The sequence below is a fragment of the Danio rerio genome, chromosome 2 (genome assembly GCF_052040795.2).
Source record: "Danio rerio strain M-AB ecotype USA chromosome 2, GRCz13ab, whole genome shotgun sequence".
NCBI lineage: Eukaryota > Metazoa > Chordata > Actinopteri > Cypriniformes > Danionidae > Danio > Danio rerio.
The window spans coordinates 49723251-49741739 of NC_141022.1; the positions used below are offsets into that span (position 1 = coordinate 49723251).

At 36.6% G+C, this 18489-nt stretch overlaps 2 protein-coding genes and 2 long non-coding RNA genes across 5 annotated transcripts in view; 3 read left to right on the top strand and 1 right to left on the bottom strand.

The window, feature by feature from the left end:
* LOC147846482 (uncharacterized) overlaps window positions 1–18489 on the bottom strand; it is a 455407-nt gene that overhangs the window by 349945 nt on the left and 86973 nt on the right. The gene's annotated exons all lie outside the window — the stretch shown is intronic.
* LOC147846486 (uncharacterized) overlaps window positions 1–18489 on the top strand; it is a 480702-nt gene that overhangs the window by 48686 nt on the left and 413527 nt on the right. The gene's annotated exons all lie outside the window — the stretch shown is intronic.
* Window positions 1–18489, top strand: part of ephb1 (EPH receptor B1) — a 561737-nt gene that overhangs the window by 23135 nt on the left and 520113 nt on the right. The window lies entirely within an intron of this gene.
* On the top strand, window positions 12510–17995 carry LOC147846487 (uncharacterized). The gene is made up of 2 exons (XR_015479267.1): window positions 12510–16634; window positions 16705–17995. It is a non-coding gene; the product is annotated as an uncharacterized LOC147846487 (long non-coding RNA).

An 18489-nucleotide genomic window follows, 5' to 3' on the forward strand; every position in this document is an offset into this window, starting at 1 on the left:
CTACATGCGGAAGTTTTTTTTTTTTTTTTTCTATTTGGTGTGTGTTATTACAGTTTTTCTCAGTGGCTTTGGTGCATTTCTCACCACAATATTTACATTTGCACAACAGTTAATGCATTTCTCAAAACAATTAGTCATTTGTGCACATCCTAGTAGCAGTTTCTCGTTCTTTTCAACAAATTCCAAATGCTTTTGGACAAGCATCAATTGCTTTCATACAACTCTCTGCTATTTATAAAATTATCATTTGCTTATGTCATGTCAGTCAAAACAAACTAAACTTGTAAATGCTGAATAGTCATCCCATATAAAACTAACAGTCCTCATTTCATTACTTGAGTCCTTACATACAAAAATGATGAACTTGATGTCAAAATCGGTCAAGCAAACTTTAATAAAAAAAAATTAAAACCTATTTTCCTGAAAATGTCTTTAAAATTGAACAATTTGATGAATGATTTACAGACTTGTGTATGTTGCAGGTTCAGGTCCAGGCAATATGTACTGTAATATTGTTTACAGTTGTGCACAGTTCAACCCAAAGGGAGTTTATGTTTGTTGTAAATTAGGGTGTTTATTCTTTTGCACAATGCTGTGAATAAATTAGGATTGTAAAGAGCAAATGCAGAGTAAAAATGTGAAACATACATATTCAGTGTCTTGTACTCAGATACCTCACTAAATGCAGTGATGTCCAACTTTACTGTAGTTTTCAAATGGCTGTGCAAATAGTATATAGTGCTGTCTTGAGCATTTTCAAGTGTCACCAATGTCTGACTTTTTTGCATTGAAAAAAATGTCCAGAGTAAACTCATAATGAAAACATGACAAAGCCATTTGACTACCTTGTTCATAAACAATGGTGTCAGGACTTTTCATTTTGATGACACTGACTTTTTGATTGACATGAATACTTGCTTTTGAGGAATGAACTATCCATTTTGAGCATGTGACGCGCTTTTGCAGCTTATCAGCTAGGTTTTGCAGTTTGCACTAATTGTTTTGAGAAATGCATTACATGTTGTGCAGAAATGCACTGGTGTTGTGAGAAATGCACCAAAGCGACTGAGAAAAACTCTAAATTCCATAACACTCTCACCAGTCCTTACTCCTTATTTGCGTCTAATATCCCAGTTTGTCACGGCGGCATAAATTAAATGTTTATGAGTTAAAGTAAAACTGCCGAACTGCAGTTAAAGTCAGGCATCCTGCAGATTTGATTCAGAAGAGGACTTTTTTGTCAGACGACTCACCGGTCAGGTATACATCCGTGCTAAAATATCAAGCTGAAAGTCATCATAGCTTGCGTAGAATAAACTCAGCTCCCAAACCAACTTTGAGAATAGATTAACGGCGATTATTATTATTTTTTTATCACACGATAAGAGACTCGCGTTATCGCAACACGTTAATGCAGAGAACGGCCCACCACTAATTTATTCATCAAATCTTCAGTCACATGATCCTTCAGAAGTCATTTTAAAGGGCACCTCTTTTACCCCTTTTACAATATGTAAGATAAACCTTTGGTGTCTCCAGAATGTCTCTGTAAAGTTTCAGCTTAAAATACACATCAGGTTATTTATTATAGCCTCCGGAATCTGCCCATTCTGATGCATCTGAGTACATTGTAGCTGTTTTTGTAGCCTGTGGCTTTAAATGCAAATGAGCTGCTTTTCCCCGCCCACATTCCCACATGCGAGTCTGCTTCTCATCATGCGTTACACCAGATAAACAGCAGCCAGTGACAGAGACTGACACAGATAAAGCTAGAATACAGATCATAAAGTCAAAAATACCAAGTTTAATTGATTTGTGATTGAGTTTATTCAAGCCTTTCTGAAATGATGAGTAACACACATATGCACACACACACACACAAACACACACACACACACACACACACACACACACACACACACACAAATATGCATGTTTACTGACAGCATGTGGCCGTGGTTAAGCATTACATAGTGGTTTACAATCTTTACTACAAACACACTTATAAAAAAAATTACAGAGTTGGAACAGATAATTTAATACCAGTTTTTTTGCAAAAAAGTTCTGTGGGAATTGGTATACTGTGCATGTTATTATAGAAAAATGGCACCCGTCAATCAATTCGGTGTGTTGGGAAAACCACATATGACTGTGGACACACTATACCAACACACAAACAGCTTACAAAAGATTTTCATCCCCTTTTACATGTTGAGTTGATGCTCAACAAACATTTCCTATTGTTATAATTGCTGAAAACAGTTATTCTGCTCCATGTTTTATAAAAAAAAAAACACATTTGAAGGATTTTGATGTACAAACCTCAACAGTACTGCAAATAAAGAACGTTTGTGACATTTTATAAGTATTTTACTGCACTGTTAAACCAAGTTAATCATGTTCTAACCTAATCTGATAAGTTACGTGATATATTATATTAAACTGAAATAAAATATAAGTCCAAAGGACTCATGCAGTTAATTTTGATTCATGGTAATTTGATGTAAGGCAGCCAGTATTTTGTTTACACTGTGCCTTTACTTTATCAATGAATTGCATCCTGCTGAATAAACGGTATTAATTACTTAAACTTTTATTAGTTTTATCAAAGTTTTATCACAATTCAGGCTCAGCCGGAGTTCAGCCAATTCAGAAGGGGGGAAATTGTGTCATATTTTAATATTTTTAGATAAAAATCCCAAATCCAATTATATGTGAGGGTGTTTGAGGGCACCTCACCGGGGGAACGCATGTTTCTAAAAGATGAGTTAAAATCCTGATGTAATTCTCAGCAATCCTGGAGGTCGTCCTGAGCTGCAACACCATTTTAGCCAGTGTGTATATGTGTGTGCGTGCATGCTTGTGTGAAAATAGCCAGAGAAAAAAAAAACATATTTAATATTCAAGACTTTGCTTTGCAATAAATATATATACAGTAAACAAAGAAAAAAGAAGAAAAAACGAGCCTTCTTTGCTTCTCTTAAGGGATAATATGACTTAAAACTAAAACTTCTGTCATCATTTTCTCGCCCTTCACTTGTTCGTAAAACAAAAGAAGTGTGGGAAGGAATGTTAATTTTTGCATGAGCTAGCCACTTTTATTACAATATATTCCCTGATATTTATATCATATCCAAATTCTGGCCACATAATAAATCTTTCTTATTTACTAACATATTGCTTGTTAAAAAACAAATAACCTGTTGACAGATATTATAGGAACTATTATGCCACTTTTTACAACATAAAATAAGTCTCTGATGTGCCTAGAGTGTGTATGTTAAGCATCACCATTAGACTTTACCAATCACTTCCAGTAGATCATGAATAACCACCAAACAAAGTGGTCTCCACTGTATATTGAATATTACTGTACTGTAGAGCAGTGGTTCCTAACTTGGGGTCACGACCTCCACTAGGGTTCATTACAACTCACTCTAGAAGTAGGAATGAAGCAGATGCAAATTTGTTAATAAACCAAATTCTACATAAGTAGAATATATTATATTATACATAAGTAGTATATATTATAGTTTAAATATTATTATCAGATTCAATAATGTATTACAATACATCCGCGCAATTGACACTTAACCGTTTAACTGTCCCACCAAGAACAACATTTTGCATTTCTTAGCTCCTATAATGTCATTAGTTAACACACTGAGTGCATTATTTTTTCAACGCATCCCATAATTTCTAAAATATAACCCTCTACCAAATGGTTAATATACAGGTACAGTTGAAACCAGAGGTGTAAATACACTGTATAAAAAGGGACATAACCTTTTAAAAAAAAGAGTCAGATGTTAATGTGACTAAACTTTTTTCTCTTTTAGGTAAGATTATCAAATTTGTTTCTATTATGCTTAATAGCAGAATAATGAGAGATATTTTTGAGAAATTGTTATAACTTTTATTTTATTTTCAAGTTCACATACAGTAAGTTTATTCTGCCTCTGAAAAAGCTCAGATGATGATGTCAAGGTTTTGGAAGTTTCTGATTGGGTAATTGGCAACATTTGAGTCAATTGGAGGGACAACTGTAGAATAGTATTTAAGGAAAACCTCAAACACACTGCTTACTTGTGTGACAACATGGGAAAATCTACAAACCAGAATCAACAAAAAAAGACAGATTACAATTGGTTAAAAAACACTGGGAAAAAGACTAATTTTTGGAGACATGTCCTGTGGTCTGATGGAACTAAGATTGAACTGTTTGGCCCTAATGACCAGTGTTACATTTGGAGGACAAAGGGAAAAGCTTACTTTTTTGCTGTTTTGCTGCAGGAGGGACTGGTCCACTTCACAGCATAGATGGCATCATGAAGAATGAACATTATGTAGAAATGCTGAAGCAACATCTCAAGACATCAGCCAGGAAATGAAAACTTGGCCACTAATGGGACTTCCAAACAGATCATGACCCTAAGCATACTGCCAAATTAGTTAAAATGTGCTTTAAGGACAACAGAGTGAAGGTTTTGTGTGGCCATCATAAAGCCCTGAACTCAATCCTGCAGAAAATTTGTGGGTGAGTTGAAAAAGCTTGTGCAAGCAAGACAACAAATCTGACTCCGTTACACCAATTCTGTCAGGAGGAGTGGGCCAAAATTTCTTCAAACTATTGTGAGATGCTTGTGGAGAATACCCAAAACATTTGACCAAAGTTATACACTTTAAAAGCAAAGCTAAAAAAAACAAAAAAAAAAAAAAACAAAAAAAAAAAAAACAGGGACATTTATGTAAACTTTTGACTGTCTAGGAATTAATTAAAAAAATATTTTAAAAAATGCACTCACATTTGCTAAATGCCAGAATAATAAATCATTCAAGTAATCCTAACGGACCTGAAATAGTAAAAGTTTAGTATGATTTAGTATGATGATCAGAAATTAAAAATAATATATATGCTAAAAACTTCTGGTTTCAACTGTATCGGTTAATGGTTAAAGTACCAGAATTAATACACCTTATATTTTCAGACTTTTTGTGGTATATGTAAGACAAGTTTATTTTAAAAAATAATAATCAAAATAAAACATTTGTGAATTCTAAATCGTCTTTATATATTATATGCCATAAAATATCTCAGATTTTTACGTTTTTTTTTTTGTTTTGCTTTTTTTTTTTTAACAGTAAAACCAAAATCAACTGTAGTAATGCAACAAGATTTATTTATTTATTTATTTTCTATTTTATTTTTATTTTTATTTTATTTTTTTGTAAACCAATAATGCTGTTTTTGGAGAGAACCCTGACCTCGGAGATACAGTGCATCTGGAAAGTATTTATAGCAATTCACTTTTTACACATTTTTTTATGTTACAGCTTTATTCCAAAATGAAAAGAATTTCCTCAATTCTACACACAATACCCCATAATGACAATGTGGAAAAATATGTTTTGAAATATTTGCAAATTTATTCATAATAAAAAACCTAAAAAATCACATGTACATTAGTATTCACAGCCTTTGCTCAATACTTGATGCACCTTTGGCAGCAATTACAGCCTCAAGTCTTTTTGAATATGATGCCACAAGCTTGGCACACCTGTCTTTGGGAATTTTTGCCCATTCCTCTTTGCAGCACTTCTCAAGCTCTATCAGGTTGGATGGGAAGCGACGGTATACAGCCGTTTTCAGATCTCTCCAGAGATGTTTAATAGGATTTAGGTCTGGGCTCTGGCTGAGCCACTCAAGGACATTCAACGAGTTGTTGTGAAGCCACTCCATTGATATTTTTGTGGTGTGCTTTGGGTCATTGTCCTGCTGGAAGATGAACCGTCACCCCAGTCTGAGGTCAAGAGCACTCTGAAGCAGGTTTTATTCAGGATGTCTCTGTACATTGCTGCATTCAATTTTCCCTCTATCCAGACTAGTCTTCCAGTTCCTGTTGCTAGTTCATCCTTACAGTGTGATGCTGCCACCATCATGCTTCACTGTAGGGATGAAATTAGCCTGGTGATGAGTGGTGCCTGGTTTTCTCCAAACTTAACGCCTGGCATTCATTCCAAAGAGTTCAATTTTAGTCTCATCAGACCAGAGAACTTTGTTTCTTATGGTCTGAGAGTCCTTCAGATGCCTTTTTGGCAAATTCCAGATGAGGAGTGGCTTTCTTTCTGGCCATTCTACCATACAAGCCTGATCGGTGGATTGCTGCAAAGATGGTTGTCCTTCTGTAAGGCTCTCCTTAAAAAAGGGGGCCTCACTGCTGTAGATAATACCAAGAGAAAAGAACTCAAAGTCTGCAGTTTTGGCTACAGATATGCTTTTGATGCTAATGTTTTGTTAAAATATAATTTTCTTGACCTCTCATTTAATTTTCGCTCTGTGGATTACTTGTAACAGACTCTTTTAATTCGAAGTGATTGGTTTTGGGCAGTATGGTGGCTCAGTGGTTAGCACTGTCGCCTCTGCAAGAAGAATGGTTCTAGTCCCGGCTGGATATGTTGGCATTTTTGTGTGGAGTTTGCATGTTCTCTCTTGTTTGTGTGGGTTTCCCCCACAGTCCAAAGTGTGTGTTTGAAATGAGTGTATGAACATTTCCCAGTATTGGGTTTGCGGCTTGAAGGGCATTTTAACATTATTAAACTTAATTTGTTTGTTTAAATTCAACACAAATAAATTGTTTGCAACAGTTCTGCATGCAACACTTTTTTCTGTGAGCTCATAAACTCCTCCAGAAAATGAACCTGGATGACGGAGGCTTTCAGCGGTGCTTCTGACTGAGCCAAGCCGAGTTTGATGAACTGTCCTAGGAACACCGACAACAGGTTCTATGTCACAATCACGCCCCCACAAGAGCAAGTTTCTGATTGGTTAACGCGGCGCGAATGTACGCTGAAGTTCAGATTTTCGAAATGGAGAGATTTGTGTTAAACGCTTGTTAAGCGCGTCAAACGCGCAAAACGCTCAATCCCCCCGATTTGTGACATTCGTGCCGCGCCATTCGCGCGTATCGCGCCGCAGGATGTCTATTCGCGCGTTTGCATTGACTTAACAAGTAAATCACTCGTGCTTGACGCACGTTCCGCATCTGGTTTGAACGCAGCTTAAGCTGGAATAGTTGGTGATTCGTTACGCTGTGGTAAATAAGGAACTAAGCTGAAGGAAAATGAATGAATGAGATGGTCAAATAATTTGACCTGTTTCAGTATCATGATGCGAAGCTGCACCTTTTCTTTTTTTTAAATGCTCCGTACAACTAGCATCTGTTTAATCAAAGCACCAGAATCAGCTCTTGGTCAGCCATCGCTCTGTTTTTATCTAAAATTTAAAAGACAGCTGCTCATTTTCATACTTCATCTGATATTCAAAACATGGACAAAGGGCAGACTCAATTAATCTCTCCTCTCTCTCTCTCTCTCTCTCTCTCTCTCTCTCTCTCACACACACACACTCTCTCTCTCTCTCTCTCTCTCTCTCTCTCTCTCTCTTACTCACTCTCTCTCCCTCTCTCTCCATATTTCCATTTTCCGTCCCATAGACTCTGACTCGCTATCAAATTGTGTTGAGATCCTGTTAAACTGCAGCGAGGTCCTGTTACTTGCCAATTTCCCAGTCAATGATTTTTCATTTTCCCCAAAGTCACTGGATTCAGTGCTTGTTGGAGAGCTGATGGATGGGCCAATCAGAATGCATGCGCGTGTGTGTGTTGGGACGAGGGACTGATCCGTGGCCCGTCGGCTGGCAGCGGTGGGACGGGGCGGGTGGAGCTCCAGGCGTCTGGAAAACAAACAACAGCATTAGGGAATGCAAATTGAAAGCGCAGACATGCTGGAAAGGCTCCATCGCAGACGCAAATGTAGCACATCCTTGTCTCCTTATTGAAATATATCAGCAAACACTTTGCCCTAAGGGATGTTTAGCATCACGAATAACCTGCGTGCCATAATCCGTATCTGTGCCGGTGAATATTCAGCCAAAACGCAATTTGCTCCTCCGCGAGCTGATATGTTATTACCTGTTGCGGAGCTCATAGCCCTCGGAGAGTAATTTGTTTGTGTCAATCAAATGTAAATAGCCGAAGCGTTTGCCTCTCATCTTGCTTTTAGTTGGCTGCACAGTTTGCAAGTCAATGTTTGAAAGAGAGATATCTGGAGTGTTTCTGGAGGTCGTCGTGACCATTTCAAGATTTGTTTATTTATTAGCTTACTTTAAAGAATGTTTATTTGTAATGTTATTTATTGTTGCCTTCAGTTTCAGTAGCAAAGATGTTACAAAGCTCACAAATAAAAATCGGATATACAAATGAATCCAAAATTATTAATCCTCCTGTTTGTTTTTTTCCCCAATTTGTTTGACAGAAATATTTTTTTCAACGAATTTCTAAACATAATAATTTTAATAACTCCTCTCTAATAACTGATTCCTTTTATGTTTGCCATGATGACTGTATATAATATTTTACTAGATATTTGTCAAGATAGTCAGCTTAACGTGACATTTAAAAGCTAAACTAGGTTAATTGGGCAAGTTAAGATATGCAAGTCATTGTATAACAGTGATTTGTTTAGTAGACAATCAAAATAAGGGTGCTTCCACACCTGCGGATCAATTCTAAACGGGGATTAAAATTGTTACATTGGTGCACTTTGTTCTCAAAGAAGTTCGCTTGCAGGGCAACATTTCTAAAGGGACCAAAAAAGAGCTAAAACTAGTCACGTGCGAGTAAACTCTCCTCTCATTGGTCAGAGTTTCACAGTTTATTTTTCAGTCCCACTCAGCTGTCATTTTAATTTATGATGATTAGCAATAAAACATTATAAGTAAAGAGCTGTGCTTTAATTTTGAATAGTGACACCTACAGACATCGTCACCAGATATAAATCAAAGGTAAAACTTTCTTATACATAGCCGTTGGCTAAAGTTATTCATTATAGGCTTTACATTATAGAGAGAAATACCAGATAAACCAAGACTGCTGTTCAGTCAATTTTCAGTCAACGTATAAATAGCTCTTGTTAATAGTTTAGCATGCTTTCACTTTCAGATTTGACATGAAACCAATACATTTACCAGTAGGAATGACATCCTGCCTTAGTTTTGAAGCAGATCCAAGCGCGATTGCTGGATTCACATATGCCAAATGAACTGTGCTAACTGGGAAAACATGGTAGGTTCCAAAACAAAAGTCTAGGAAAGCACCTTAAAATATTGCTTAAGCGGGCTAATAATATTGACCTTAAAATGTTTTTTACAAAAAAATAAAAACTGCTTTTATTCTTGCCAAAAAAAAAAACAAATAAGACTTTCTCCAGAAGAAAAAATACTGTGGAAAACTTCATCGCTCGGTTAAACATAATTTGGGAAATATTTGAAAAAGCAATAAAAATTCACAGAAGGGCGAATAATTCTGACTTCAATGTGTGTGGGTGGGACCAACTCTTTGAAAACCCAGCTAAAACGTGTGTGTGTGTGTGTGTGTGTGTGTGTGTGTGTGTGTGTGTGTGTGTGTGTGTGTGTGTGTGTGTGTGATTTTGCTTTCTGTGGCACAAAAGCATTCTACACAATGTAAAGAGTATTCTGTGAAAATATAACCTTGATATCTTTAATATTGGCTGAGTTATGCCATGTCAAAGATGTGCTTTCTTTCAGGCTCTGAAAATCAATGTTTGGAGAAAATCCAATTAAAAGAAAACTTTTTGTAAAACTGCAACAAATCGAAACCATAATTTTCTTGATTATGTGCCATAATATACCAAATTAAAGCTGAGATTTAGTCATTTTCAGTGATATATGACAAGGGCCAGACAGAATCTGCAGACATTTTTTTGCTATTTCTGTTTGTAAAAATTTGTTTAAAAAAAAAAAAAAAAAAAAAAATATATATATATATATATATATATATATATATATATATATATATATATATATATATATATATATATATATATATATATGCAGATTTATTTATTTTGGGAGTATCATAGCTAAAAACGTCATGTATATATTTTATATGAAATTAAATTTGTAACTTTTATTTATTGTTTACAATGCAAATTCATCTAATTATTTGGTAAACAAAGCAAATCTGTCATATAGTATATCTACTAAAAGACAGAAAATATAACTTTACAAACTAAATTGTACTCACTGTAAAACCCAACAGTCAATTTAATCAAATGAAATGAGTGTAGTTACTCAAAATTGACTGAACGTTAATTCTGCTCATTTGAAAAGAGTTTTGAACTCCGTGTTGAAGGTTAATAAGTGAATTAAATACCTCATTACTTCAACTTAAATGGAGCAAGTTCACAGTACTCATATAGATTAGCTTTTTAACTCAAATGGTTTGTAGTAATCAGTTTCCTCAAATGGTTTGAGTTGTCTTAACTTATTGGGTTTTACAGTACTCAGTTGGTTTGAGTTCTCTGCATTTATCTGTTTTTACTGTTCTCAAATTGCTTCGTTTACTCATTAGTTGTACTCATTTTGGCTTGCCCTGGAGCGTTATTTTTAAAACCAAATATCAGTCGAAAATATTAATGAATATATAAATATGAAATATAAATTACTATAGTGTTTTTCAATGTTAGTATTACATTGGCTGTATGCACATTTGATTGTTAACGATGTATTTATCAAAAAAATAAATAACTAAAAATAGTAGGCTATTTAAGACAAACCCTTCTTCAAAATTGTCCCCAGCTTCATCCAAGAATGAGTCTTGCTCGTCATTCTCCAAACAATAATCTACTATAGGATGTTATGTCATAATTTGGGCAAATTCCTCAGATTTATATCACATTAGCTGTTAAACAATCCACTTTCTGCTCCTCACACATCAGGTTTACTGACCTGTCCAACCGAGAATTCATCAAAGCTGAAAATCACGATTCTCTCTATTTTGCAGTTCATCATCTATAAAATGACCTAAAAAATAAGCAGGTGACCTACTTTCAGCTTAGTCTCTATTTCAAAGGTCACCACAGCGGAATGAACCCCCAACTTTTCCAGCATATGTTTTACACAGCGGATGCCCATCCAGCTGCAACCCTATATTGGGAAACACCCATACACACCCATAAACAATTTAGCTTATTCGATTCACCTATAGCGCATGTCTGTGGACTGTGGGGGAAACCGGAGCACCCAGAGGAAACCCACGTGGACACGGGGAGAACATGCAAACTCCACACAGAAATGCCAACTGACCCAGCTGGGACTCGAACCAGTGACCTTCTTGCTGTGAGGTGCCAGTGCTAACCACTGAGCCACCATGCTGGACAGAAACCAGAACAAGGCTGAAGTCGCAGTTCGCATGTTGCAGGAACTGACCTGATGCTGTTCACGCTTGTGGGGAGATATTCAATTACTTTAGGATGGTGTAGGGCCTCCTTTTACAGCATCAATTAGGGAATGACAGATACAAGTCCTGCACAGTAGCCAGATGGGTTTTGAACCATTCTTCCTGCAGAATAGGGGCCAGGTTACTACGTGATGCTGGTGAAGGGAAACATTTCCTGACTCACTTCTCCAATACACCCCAAAGGAGCTCAATAAAATTTACATCTGGTGACTGCACAGGCCATAGGAGATGTTCAACTTCACTTTCATGTTCATCAAACCACTCTGTCACCAGTCGTGCTGTGTATTGGTGCATTATCATCCTGATTCATGGCACCACCTTCAAAATACAATGGAAACATTGGGTGCTCATGGTCCTCCGAAATTGTTCAGTAGCCCTTGTCAGTGACGTCTGGTACAAGTATTGGGCACAGGTATTGGGCCTAGGGAGTGCCATGATATTGCAGCCCAAACCATCATTGATCCACCTCCATGTTTCACTCTAGGCATGCAACAGTCTGGGTGGTATGCTTCTTTGGGGCTTCTCCACACCCTCCACACTCTCCCAGATGTGGGAAAGTGAGTGAAGGTGGACAACAATACATGTTTCACATTGCCCACAGCCCAAGATTTTCACTGCTGGCACCATTTAAACTGACTTTAAGCATTGGCACGAGTTAAATTCAAGTTTTGGCAATGCAAATTACAAATCAAAACTTAAGTTTTATTGTTCATGGAACATGATATTAACTTTTTGCAATGAATTGAATATATATACATACTTTTACATATATATATATATATGTATGTATATATGTATGTGTATATATATATATATATATATATATATATATATATATATATATATATATATATATATATATATATATATATATATATATACTTTTACAAGTACAACTGTGCAACAGAAGAGGTTTTGTCGTCCATGGTCATAAAATAAGTTGCTTAAATTCTTAAATAGTCTGAGGAAATAATTCAATTGCCATTTAAATAGATCACCTGCAGTCTAATATATTATATGCAGCAAATAAATCTTGACTGAAAAGTTAAGCTGAAGATTTTGTGTAGTCTTTGTGCACACGAGGTCTCAGACGTCTGAATGTCTCCAGTGAAACAGCTGGACAGATGGTTGCAGGTCCTGCAGGTTAATGCAGCTGTGGATCTCTCAGTACAGCAGACTGTCTCTGACTCAGAGTTGCCAAAAGTTTTCTTTTTTTCCATTTTTTTTTTTTTTAAACCTGTCAAATGAGAAAAGCTGGATAGTTTTGAAACATGAAATATTGACTTGGTCCTGCTGGGTTCATTTTCTGAAGATTTTAGAGAGTAAAATAAAACCGCGAGGGCATGACGGAGTTATTCTGCACATCCATGCATGTCCTTAATTTCGTAAATAATAAGAAACTAGGATGGCTCAAAAATAAAATAAAGAATATTGAGGGGTAATGGGATTTTTAATGAATATAACCTTTGTAATGGAACCAAGCTCATTTCAGATTAGACCATTAAATGTGTGTGTGTGTGCAGTAGATTTGAATGAAAGTATATTTGCACTGCAATTTTCTTCTTTAAGGAATGTGTGCTCTAATGCTTAATGGGTTTTAAGACTTCTCTGGGTGATTTTATTATGATTATATTTAGAATGGTACTCTGCCATAACACTCATACTATTTCTAAAGTATATTTATAATGTGCAACACACTCAAACATACTACTATTTCCTGAGAGTCAAATAAACACGTCTTAATTCACTGCTCTTGAACCCTGGACGATTTCTGAGGTGTTCCTGGTGGTTGTTAGTGAGTTCCCAATAACTGCTAGTAAGTTCTTGCTCGAGAGATCAGAATAACTATTAGTTTGTTGTGGGTGGTTGTATTTTTATAGATCTTTGCAACAGTGTTCTTATAAGTTACAATATAGTGGCTTGGGTGTTTTTTAAGGTGTTCCTATGGTGGTTGCTAGGGACATCTTAATAGTTTCATGAGAGCTCAGGGTAGTTTTTAGAGCATTCTCTGTGCCTGTTAGCTTATTCCGTGTAACATTTAGGGAGTTCTTGGTTATGTTGAGGGAGTTCAGATAAGTTTGTGTTGTGGCTGACAGTGAGTTCTCTCTAACTTATGGCGTGACTGTTGGGATGTCCTCATTGAACGTTATCAAGTGCTGGGTTACTGTAAGCGGTGACTGTCAACGGGTAATTGTTAGGGATGACATTTATGGCAATCTGAGTGACTGTTCTTGGAAACTGTTTAGAGTTACTGACTAGTGATAGGAAGTTCGGATCATTTTACTGACTTGAATTTTTGAGTCTCGTTCATCGAGATGAACGAATCTTTTTTTTCGAGTCATTTCGTTCATTTGGTTCAATTTGCCAAAATATTATTAAAATGTTACAAATTGCTTCCAAACACATCTACAACTAGCCCAAAAGGTTGATTGCACGACAAATAAGTTATAAATAGAGTATAAGAAGGAGAAAATAATAATTCAATGTTTACCTGCACTTTTGTCTATAAAGGCATTTTTGTCTCTTTTCTCAGCTCACCTCTTCATGTCTTCAAATGTCAGGGGTTCATTCAGACAGTTTATTCTGTCATTATATGACAGTCACATATAATCTTAATCAATCACAGTCTAAGCCGATAGGAGCCATGATCGTTCGTTCATCACGTGACAGAATTACTTAAACCCGATGACTCGAGAGATGAACGGATCAATTCTTTTTCCGGCTCTGAACGCGTATGATTGGCCCGTGAGGAACGAATGACTCAGACCTGATAGAGGACTCGAGAGATGAACGGATCAATTCTTTTTCCAGCTCTAAACGCGTATGATTGGCCCTTGTTGAACGAGTGACTCAGACCCGATAGAGGACTCGAGAGGTGATCGGATCAATTCTTTTTCCGGCTCTAAACGCATATGATTGGCTTCTGCCAATGTGATGAAGACTTGAAATTAATGATACCACCTGCACAAATGTGCACACGCCCGGATGAACGAATCACTCTCTGAGAGGACTCGCAGTTCCCGAGTCATATTGAAGATTCGTTCAAAATGAATGAATCGTTCATGAACAACCCATCACTATTACTAACAGAGTTTAGGTGAATTCTAGGGAAATCTCTGTAACTTGACTGTCTGTAACTTTTTAATGACATGGAGTTTTTAGTAACTTAGGGGTGACTTTGGGGAGTTCTCTGTAACTTAAGAGTGACTCTAGGGAGTCCACTGTAACTTAGGGTTAACTTTAGGGAGTTCTCTGTAATTTAGGGCCGAATGAAGAGAGTTTTTGGTAGTTTGGAGGTGACCTGTTAAAGAGTTCTCTGTAATTGAGCGCTGATTGTTAGGGAGTTCTCTGTAACTTAGGGGTGACTCTTGGGGAGTTCCCTGTAACTTAGGGATAACTCTAGGGAGTTCTCTGTTTCTTAGGGCTAACTCCAGGGAATTCTCTGTAACTTGTGCCTAACTCTAGGGAGTTACTCTGTAACTTGGGGCTGACTTAAGAGTGTTTTTGGTAACTTAGGGGGCGACCTGTAAGGGAGTTCTCTGAAATTTAGCGCTGATTACTAGGGTGTTCTCTGTAACTTAGGGCTTACTCACACTATGTACAGTTGCCTCTAACCGGGACAAAGCACGCTTGTACCCCCTCCCGTCTCCCCCGACGGCCCGCACTCACATTCAGGCCTGGGCACGCTTACGTCATTGATGCTGCAGTTTTAATTAAGCACTCTCGTTCAGCACAGTGGAGATTTCTCTAGTTATGTTGATTTAGTCCTTAGGGATGTGGTGACACGCAGTCAGATATTTCGCCGAACAGATCAGCTACTTTTGACGCTCATAAACAATCATAAAGCTCTCGTGCTGCAGGAATTAGGAGGTTTGCTGAAGGTGCGCAGTTGTAGTGCAGTGAGGGGTTTGCGTATTTAATAAACTACGGCAGTTTGCGTTCCTTGAACAGTAAGAATGATTAATAAATCTATATGAAACAGTCCCTTAAAAGTCACGTCTCGCTTTCAGTTTCGGGCTTTGGCGCGTTTTACACACAACCGGACCTGAGCTTGGTAAGGATAGCATAGTGTGAGTAGGCCCTTAGGGGTGTCTGTTGAGGAGTTCTCTGTAACTTAGGGCTGACTAAAGAGAGTTTTTGGTAACTTAGGGGTGACCTGTTAGGGAGTGCTCTGTAACTTAGGGTTGACTGTTGGGGAGTTCCCTGTAGCTTCGTAGTGACTCTAGGGAGTTCTTTGTAACTTTGGGCTGACCTATAAGAGTTTTTGGTAACCTGTTCAGGAGTTCTTTGTAATTGAGCGTTGATTGTTAGGGAGTTCATTGTAATTTAGGGGTGACTTTTGGAGAGTTCTCTATAACTTAGGGCTAACTTATGGGGCGACATGTTAAGGGGTTTTCTGTAATTGAGCTCTGATTGTTAAGGAGTTCTCTGTAACCTAGGGCTGACTGAAGAGAGTTTTTGATAACTTAAGGGTCGACCTGTTAGGGAGTTCTCTGTAATTTAGCGCTGCCTTTTTAAGGAGTTCTCTGTAACTTAGGAGTGACTCTAAGGAGTTCTCTGTAATCTAGAGCTGACGGAAGAGAGTTTTTGGTAACTTAGGGGTAACCTGTTGGGGAGTTCTATTTGAACTTAGGGCTAACGGAAGAGAGTTTTTGGGATCTTAGGGGTGACCTGTTAGGGAGTTCTCTTTGAACTTAGGGCTGACAGAAGAGAGTTTTTGGGAACTTGGGGGTGACCTGTTCGGGAGTTCTCTGTAATTTAGTGCTAATTGTTAGGGAGTTCTCTGTAACTTGCGTGTGACTGCTGGGATGTTCTTTGTAACTTAGGAGTGACTCTAGGGAGTTATCTGTTATGTAGGGCTAACTCTAGAGAGTTCTCTGTAACTTAGGGAAAGAGAGTTTTAAGGTTACTTTTAGAGGTGATTGTTAAAGTGTTATGGGTGACTGCAGTTCTTTAACTGTAAGGTGTGCCAGTTATGGCATTCTGGTGGCCTGTTATTGTAAACTGTTTAGAGTGACTGTTATAGTTCTGTGTGACTGTTAGGATGTTGGGATGTACTTGGCAATTGTTTGGAAATTCTGGGTGACTATTAGGGGGTTCTCAGTAAATTATGGGTCACTGTTGGGATGTACTTTATTGTTAGGAAGTTCTGGGTAACTTAAGGGGGTTCTCAGTGTATTTTGGGTTAATGTTGGGATGTACTAGTTAATTGTAAGGAAATTCTGGTTGACTATTAGGGGGTTTTCAGTATATTAAGGGTTACTGTTGGGATGAACTTAATTTTTAGGAAGTTCTGTGTGACCTAAGGGGTTCTCAGTGAATTATGGGTTACTGTTTGGATGTACTTGTTAATTTTTATTTGAAATTCTGGGTGACTGTTTGGTAGTTCTGGTTGACTTGGGGAATTCTGGGTGACTATTAGGGGTGACTGCAGTTCCCTGTAACTGCTAGCGATGACAGTTATGGCATTCTGGGTAATTGTTTATTGAGATTTTGGTTGACTGTTAGGGAGATTTCAGTAACTTAGGGTAGGCTGTAAGGAGTTTTGGGTTACTTTTAGGTAGTTCCTGGCATTTTTTAGGGGGTGACTGTTCAGGATTTTGGGGGAAATTTAGGGCATTCTATATTTGGGATATTCTGAGTGACTTTTATTACATTCTGGTGTCTGTTATGGAGATCTGGGTGACTGTTGTGTCTTTCTGGGTGACTGCCCTTTTTATTGCCTGCAGTTAAAAATCATTATCCTGTTTGTTTACGAAGTAAAAGTACTTTTCTTTCTAACAAGCCTGGTCTGAGGTACCATGCCTATAGCACAAACAATGCAAGAATAGTCACTTGCTAGAATTTAATAAGAGTCAAGAGGTTTGTTGAAATTTCCAACCCCAGGTATAAACTATAGTAAAGGTGATGTGTGCCGGAAGCGCCACTAATAAAAGACTCGATTAATCCAAAACAAACTAATTAAGAACATTTTACAATGACAGAATACTTCGGCAAGGCAATGTGAATGGCCAATTATATCTCTAGCCCCAGCAGTGTGAAATCTTAAGAGACACAACTCTGGCTTGTCTGAACAACATTAAAAGAGCCACAGAATTTCCTCTGAATTGCTAATCAGCCACTGGCTTGGACAGTGTCCCAGTTCTTTGTTCTCGTCTGATTGGTGGACCTACAGGGTCATGTGCAGCGGACGAGATATTCAGTATCTCTGAGAAAAAGGAACATTTTTATAAGGAAAGCATTTAATATCAGGCTGCTCCAGAGGGACTTTCAATGCAATTAGTTTCTGGTGTCAAAAAGTCACTTTGGAAAAGGTGTCTGCAAAATGCGGCGGAACCAGGATGCTGAAGGCTGTCTATTTGTTTCAGCAGTGAAGCTCACATCAAAATGTCTTGGTCAAAGAGACCAAACTTTAATTATAGAACATTATCCTTTAACACTGCATAATTGATGATAATTGCATGTTTAGTTGTTTATAGACTGTTAGGCTGTTAGACCTAATTTATACCTACAGGGAAAGCAATTGTTTCAACTGAAAACAGAAAGCTTTTATGCATTTTGGCTGTTTATTTACACAACAGCAGAACTTTGTGGGCTGGAAAAATCATCAAAGATAATTTTAACAGCATTAATATGAGTGTTAAATTACTTAAAAAAAAAAAAAAAAAAAAAAAATATATATATATATATATATATATATATATATATATATATATATATATATATATATATATATATATATATATATAAGGTGTATTAAATATATATATATATATATATATATATATATATATATATATATATATATATATATATATATATAAGGTGTATTAAATATATATATATATATATATATATATATATATATATATATATATATATATATATATATATATATATATATGTATATATATATATATATATATATATAAATATGAAAGGTGTATTAAATATATAATATATATATTATTTATATATATATATATATATATATATATATATATATATATATATATATATAATGTATGAAAGTAACTTAATTACTTAAGTCATTTATTTACTTCGCTCATTAATATGTACGTTCTTATGGATCTCAAAGTAAAGAATACCAATAAAACTCTCAGAATACCCCCGCAAAAAATGACAGTCAAACAGTTGCAGCTCATCCAGA